The sequence below is a fragment of the Salmo salar genome, chromosome 13 (genome assembly GCF_965601325.2).
Source record: "Salmo salar chromosome 13, fSalSal1, whole genome shotgun sequence".
NCBI lineage: Eukaryota > Metazoa > Chordata > Actinopteri > Salmoniformes > Salmonidae > Salmo > Salmo salar.
In genome coordinates, this window is record NC_138303.1 from 94,441,759 (window position 1) to 94,448,653 (window position 6,895).

General features: G+C 43.3%; 1 protein-coding gene across 1 annotated transcript in view; it reads right to left on the reverse strand.

Annotated features, from left to right (window-relative positions):
* Positions 1–1,075, reverse strand: part of LOC106568186 (glial cell line-derived neurotrophic factor-like) — a 77,348-nt gene extending 76,273 nt beyond the window's left edge. The window contains exon 1 of the mRNA XM_014138303.3: positions 325–1,075. The gene's annotated coding sequence lies outside the window, so the exon portion shown is untranslated. The remainder of the gene's footprint in view (positions 1–324) is intronic.
* Between the last annotated feature and the right edge of the window lie 5,820 nt (positions 1,076–6,895).

Consider the following 6,895-nt stretch of genomic DNA (forward strand, 5'->3'; position numbering starts at 1 on the left):
TTTGTCCATTGTTAATAGGCTTCATGCATAAAATAAATTACTTCCAATTGTGCAGCTAAGACCGAAGAAAAGTGTTTACACAGCTAGTGCATAGTGTGTATATGCTATTAGAAAACGGTCCTTTTTTACATATTTGATGCGTTTGTCCTTTCAAAGATAATCATTGAAGAATGCTTTTTTGTATTTTGTAGGCTAGACATTCAGAATGTCCGATAGCCTCAAAATGAATGTATCAATATTATAGGCATACGACAGCCTACACACCTGCATCTAAATTACTCAATACTACTGAACAACCAATAACTGTGAATGTACTGTGCTTACCTTAAATCTGGCCCTTGCAGACCTGCAATTGGTATCAGAATTAAAATCCAACACACAGCGATGCATTTAACGTTCCGTGGTGCGTAAGAAGCAGCCCTAGTTGTATCCAAAGGATATATTCAGACTGTAAAGTTTTATCTGATCACATATACAACATTTAATGTAATTTACAATGTAAAAATGACCCTGAAAATGAATGCAACCAGGCTTGATGAGTGGCTTCTCGTATACAGAGCAGCCAACCATGTGTCTGCCCACAGGTAGGCTACGCGCTGCACTCCAAAGTTGGCTGGCCAAAGTGCCGCTGCGCTCTCTCTCCAGGCGCTCAGTCGCAAACTAATTGGATTCTGGTTTCCACATTGGATATCCGAGAAAGATCCACCATCACCAACTGCAAGGAGTCAAATGAAGACATCGGCTTTCCCGACGCAGGGAGTGGACCAGTTCGCCAAAGCCGAGGCGCAGGGAAACGTACAGAAAACTCGCGTTAGAGAGACCGTTAACTGTTACTTTTGACCTTTTTCATGAGAGAAAATGTAATAAATAACGTTCGTAACATCCACCAGAGCAACATGTATGATCATAAAGATTTACGCGATGTTTTCATATCCCAAATGTATTCTAATAAAAAATGAGGGCAATGATGTGTATTCTCCATTATATCCAAGGTGTCCGCGTGAGGAGTGAGATGGCTGTCCACATGCGGGCTCTTCAGGCTGGCACTGGCAGTACAGATGTGCAGCTGTCTGCGCATTACACCATACCGGGCGCAGAGAGCGGTTTGGATAGATTTATAGCTTTAAGCGCGCTGACGTTTCGAAGTGTCCGCCCTTCTTTTCTCGACCTCTGCACGACCAAACAGTAAGTAGAGACAGAAGTCCACTCCAACACACATCTCCAAACCACCCCTGGCACTCCATTTGCTGGGTCGCAGTTTTGGGATGTCTTGAGGATTATGTCACTCTCCTGATGTCCTCGGGTTAGATTTCAGTAATGCGGAAGGCGATTTGGAGACATTCGGTTGCGATACATGTTCCTTGCCTACACTGATCTTCACCGCGCGCGCTGGGTGTCAGGTTCGGTCTGGTGGCTACACACAGCTCAAATTAGGATGCTCACCACTCTTATTTACTAGGACACACTTGTAAATACATGTGATGGACATTTGGGGGGAAAAGTGAACATGTATAACGACTTTTAACATTTTACGTATATGGCAAACTATATAATTCTCCATAATTGAATGCATCAGTAGAATACTCATAACTATTCAGATGCACGCTATAGGTCGCAGCAAATGGTCACTTAATAACCCGTGTTTGGTGTCGTTATCCCTGCAGGGGTCTATGTGGGCCACAATAGAGGCACCAGAAGCCTTCTGGGATATGGCACCTGAGAGGCCTGGTCCATTAGCCCTCATCATTTACACTCAACAATCTCCTTTCATCTTTAGGAGAGCCAAATTCCTCCTGGTTTAACCCAACTGTTTATGAATTTATGTGATTTTAGTATTGATGAGTTAGAAGGTACCTGACACCCCCCCTCAAAATAGAAAAAACGTCCAAATACAGGACACATGTTTTATTAGAAAGAGAAGGACTTCGTTTCTGTTTGACAGGCAAATTACAGAGGGAAATTTCTGAATGTCGACAAAAGGGATGCAAATCCTACTGTTGACACTGTAAATCCAAAGTGACTGGTGATATGATTTAGCTTGTTTAGATCATTCATTGGTATTAAAGGTGCGTACGTGTTAGCTCCAGGACTGGAATATCATGTCAATACATGCATTCTCTAATATGGTTTTGCCTTGGTTACCCTGTGTCCTCTTGGTATTGAGTCCTTTCTACATACACACAATACTGTAGATTCCTCTCTGGCATGTTCTCTTCTGAAGCTATGCATTTCATTGTTGCTATATCATTAACAGACTGTGAGTAATGGGTGCACCAATAACCTGTCAAGAGGCATACAATTCTCTAAATCCATATAATGTAGGTGTAAAGACACCTATGACTGACTGTGTGCTGCTTACTACATCTCATAATTATGCCTAAACCACAGCATAACTATTTTTGCTTAGTGAATCACTTTTAAGTGTTATGTCTGTGTAAGAATGTAGGATGTTTCAAAAGCCAAGGGAGGGATATCCTCTACCAAGGTGCAGTATAACATAATAATTGAATAACCAGTAGTTTAGAAGTGCAGGTGCAGGCTAAGGGAGTATATGACATATTTATAGAGTGGATCATAAAAGAAAAACACTTTTACAAAAACTATAGTAAATTGACTTACAGTACACAGAAGATGGGTGGGATTATTCTTATTTGCATTCCCAGTATCTTCTCTCCTCTGTCCATGGTACATCCCTTTCTTGATGTTAACTATACGCATTTGCACAACCCCACTGACCTGCTTTAACTCCATTGTCTAGAACCTTAAAACAAATAGGGGTCAAAAGTGACCTATTCTGCCTGTGCTTACTCTGATGCTGAGAGGTGGAGCAAATTAGGGTTAAAGGGATACTTCGGGATTTTGGCAATAAGGCCACTTATCTACTTCCCAGAGTCAGATGAACTCGTGGATACCATTTTTGTCTCTGCATGCAGTTTAAAGGAAGTTGCTAACTAGCTATAGCGTAATTGCTAACTAGCGCAATGACTGGAAGTCTATGTGCTAGCATGCTGCTGTAGTAGATACTCATTACCCATTGACTTCAAGTCATTGTTCTAACTAACGCTAGTTAGGATTGGCTCATGAAACAACCTATAACTTCCTTCATGCTGGACACAGAGACATAAAAATAGTATCTAGAGGTTAATCTGACTCTGGGGAAGTATATAAAGGGCTTCATTGTCAAAATCCCAAGTATCCCTTTAAGTGCCTTGCTCAAGGGCACTTAATAGTGTTGACAGTAAAAGATGGCGGAAACCATTTAACTACAGGCTGATACAAGTACCATGTGTCTGTGGGTGAATCTGTTGACATTTGAAGGGAGGCACTCATTCCATAGTGAAGTCCTATCCCCTGCTTCTCCATTGAGACGGCATTATATTTAAAGGTTCAATGCAGCCGTTTTTATCTCAATATCAAATCATTTCTGGGTAGAAATTAAGTATCTTACCGTGATTGTTTACAATTAAAATGGTCAAAAACAAACAAAAATTGTCACGTCCTGACCATAGTGAGTGTTATTTTCTATGGTAGAATAGGGCGTGACAGGGGGTGTTTGTCTGGGTTTTGTATGTCTATTTTTTGGTTCTAGGTTTGCATTTCTATGTTGGTGGTGTTTGGCATGACCTCCAATTAGAGGCAGCAGGTTGTCGTTGTCTCTAATTGGAGGTCCTATTTAAGTTAGGTTTGCCCTACATGTGTTTGTGGGTGATTGTTCTTTGTGAGGTTATTGTTCCTCCAGCGTCACGGTTTGTTGTTTTGTATATACTTGTAATGTTTAATTGTTGCATTCGGTTTCACTGATTTAATAAAACACGTGGAACTACGAAAACGCTGCATCTTGGTTTGCTCTTTTAAATAGCCGTGACAAAAATAGCTTCTTAGCGAAGTGAAATTTCTTAAACAAGAATTTTGCTAGGACTGTCTGGGAGTGGTTTGAGTTGGGAAGGGAAAACTGAAAATGTGCTGTTATTGGCAGAGAGGTTAGGAACTCTTTCTTATTAGTCTATTGACTAATTTAGTTAATAGTGATGGTGATGTCACCATGGAAGGCCAAAACTCCCTCTCACCAAAACAGGCAGACATTTCAGGTGTTCTTTTCAAACAGCTGTTACACTAAAAGGGCATAATCATAATTTTCACAATTTCACATTATTATTGCAGCCTCATAGTGTGGAAATATATATAAAATACAAGAAAATCACGTTTTGACTGCACTAGGCCTTTATGCGGTGCAGTCATAATTGGTGCACTGCCCAGTACCCCTGATTTAGGTCTTGCCGTGAGAATCACTTTAACTGTCTCTTTCTTGCTCTATTTCCTCTGGGCATTATTGACTGTCAGAGCTGTGTGTGCCTGTGTCTGTGCTGCTCTGGGTTTGGCCAAATGTTTGGCTTGGTGTTGGTGCCTCCAGGATGGATGCCCATTGACCATGGACATCTAGATAAAATACATCACACATCCTTTATGGAAGAGGCGGTTACTAGTGGTTACTACTAACAAACCATGACAAACAAACACTACCATAAAAACAAGAATAAACAGAATTACATAATGATGCCCATTTTCCCTCTTACGGTCAACGAGAATATCAACAATAATGACAATGATTCATATGCTGTCTGCTACCAACAAGCCCAGTAATGTCACAGTCAAGTTGTTGTGTTCAGTAACAGACAGCAACAAAAGCCAACATATACAACAAACAGTGGTCCTGAACTAGAGCCTTCATAGAGAGTTGGGTCTTTAAAAGTGATTTAAAGGGGAGGGGCTGAGAATTCCACAGGCGGGGGGTAGAAGTGGAGAGGGGGGCTGTCCCCTGTGGGGTATTGGGGCAGTAAGGAGACCAGGGCCAGAGCCCAGGAGCTGCTCGAGTGACTTGAGGTCAGTTACCAGTCCACTCAAACTGATTCGTAGAGTGCTTCTCACAATGACATTGTCACCAAGCCTCGAATACGTTACGGAAAGCCAGTGGAGGTGTTGTGTTGGTAAGGGAGAATAGTTTTTATGATGTGATAACCAAAAAAAACAGCAGGGGAACTAGATATTTGGGAATTATCAAACAGCTTTCTCTGGCTGGCACTGGGAAAGTGTGTCTCAACTTTGCATGACTGGGCAACAACACAGGTCATGGTTGAAGATGGTCATGCCAGTGCACAGAGCCAGTGAAGTTAGAAGATAGGCAATATTATTATTAATATCAAACCTCGTCACAGAGAACAGCTGAGAGAGATTGTTCCAATAGCAACCGTGTAATACAATCAACCATTATCATAACAAGCAATCAATCACTTTCAGTTAATCACAGAGCTCTCTGATGTCAGAGACTAGTTGAACATGACCAGCTCATAGACAGACAGAGCGTGTATTGTTAAGTGGATTAGACTAGAGCTAGACTGGGGTGATACCAAAGACTTCCTCATACTGCCCTCTCTCTGGACCTCTGATACTAACATTAATGAGGTAGTAGTGGGTCCCCAAAAAAGTACTCATTTTAGAAAGCTCCTTTGTTTGAGAATACAGAACAGATGGAGGGTGCCATTGCCCCCCAGGGCTGAATTTCTCAAGTGCTTGTATGAAATATTAATTGGTTTGCAGGAGTAACATGAGTAAGCTGAACGAATCACCACCACATGGGGTGTGAGGAAGAGACTAGTGACTGAGATGGAAGTGCTTTCTTTTGTCATTAGGCTTGCGGTGCGATGGGGAGAACACCTCTATATTTAATGCCAACCCTCAGATCACTCAAACAGTCTCAGTAGGATGGTGACTGTTGGTTGATCTTTAGTATTTAAACTCAACCCCAGTGTTTAAAATAACTAGTCACAAAGAGTTTGGGGACTTTTTGGGACAGCTTTGGGTCTTGTCATGTGGTGGGTTTCATTGTGTGTGTGTGTATGTATCATATAGGACAGAGGAAAGCTGATTAACAGGGGTCATCATTACATTTACATTTACATTTAAGTCATTTAGCAGACGCTCTTATCCAGAGCGACTTACAAAATGGTGCATTCACCTTATGATATCCAGTGGAACAACCACTTTACAATAGTGCATCTAAATCTTTTAAGGGGGGGGGGGGGGTTAGAAGGATTACTTTATCCTATCCTAGGTATTCCTTAAAGAGGTGGGGTTTCAGGTGTCTCCGGAAGGTGGTGATTGACTCCGCTGTCCTGGCGTCGTGACGGAGCTTGTTCCACCATTGGGGTGCCAGAGCAGCGAACAGTTTTGACTGGGCTGAGCGGGAACTGTGCTTCCTCAGAGGTAGGGGGGCCAGCAGGCCAGTGGTGGATGAACGCAGTGCCCTTGTTTGGGTGTAGGGCCTGATCAGAGCCTGAAGGTATGGAGGTGCCGTTCCCTTCACAGCTCCGTAGGCAATCACCATGGTCTTGTAGCGGATGCGAGCTTCAACTGGAAGCCAGTGGAGAGAGCGGAGGAGCGGGGTGACGTGAGAGAACTTGGGAAGGTTGAACACCAGACGGGCTGCGGCGTTCTGGATGAGTTGTAGGGGTTTAATGGCACAGGCAGGGAGCCCAGCCAACAGCGAGTTGCAGTAATCCAGACGGGAGATGACAAGTGCCTGGATTAGGACCTGCGCCGCTTCCTGTGTGAGGCAGGGTCGTACTCTGCGAATGTTGTAGAGCATGAACCTACAGGATCGGGTCACCGCCTTGGATGTTAGTGGAGAACGACAGGGTGTTGTCCAGGATCACGCCAAGGTTCTTAGCACTCTGGGAGGAGGACACAAGGGAGTTGTCAACCGTGATGGCGAGATCATGGAACGGGCAGTCCTTCCCCGGGAGGAAGAGCAGCTCCGTCTTGCCGAGGTTCAGCTTGAGCTGGTGATCCGTCATCCACACTGATATGTCTGACAGACATGCAGAGATGCGATTCGCCG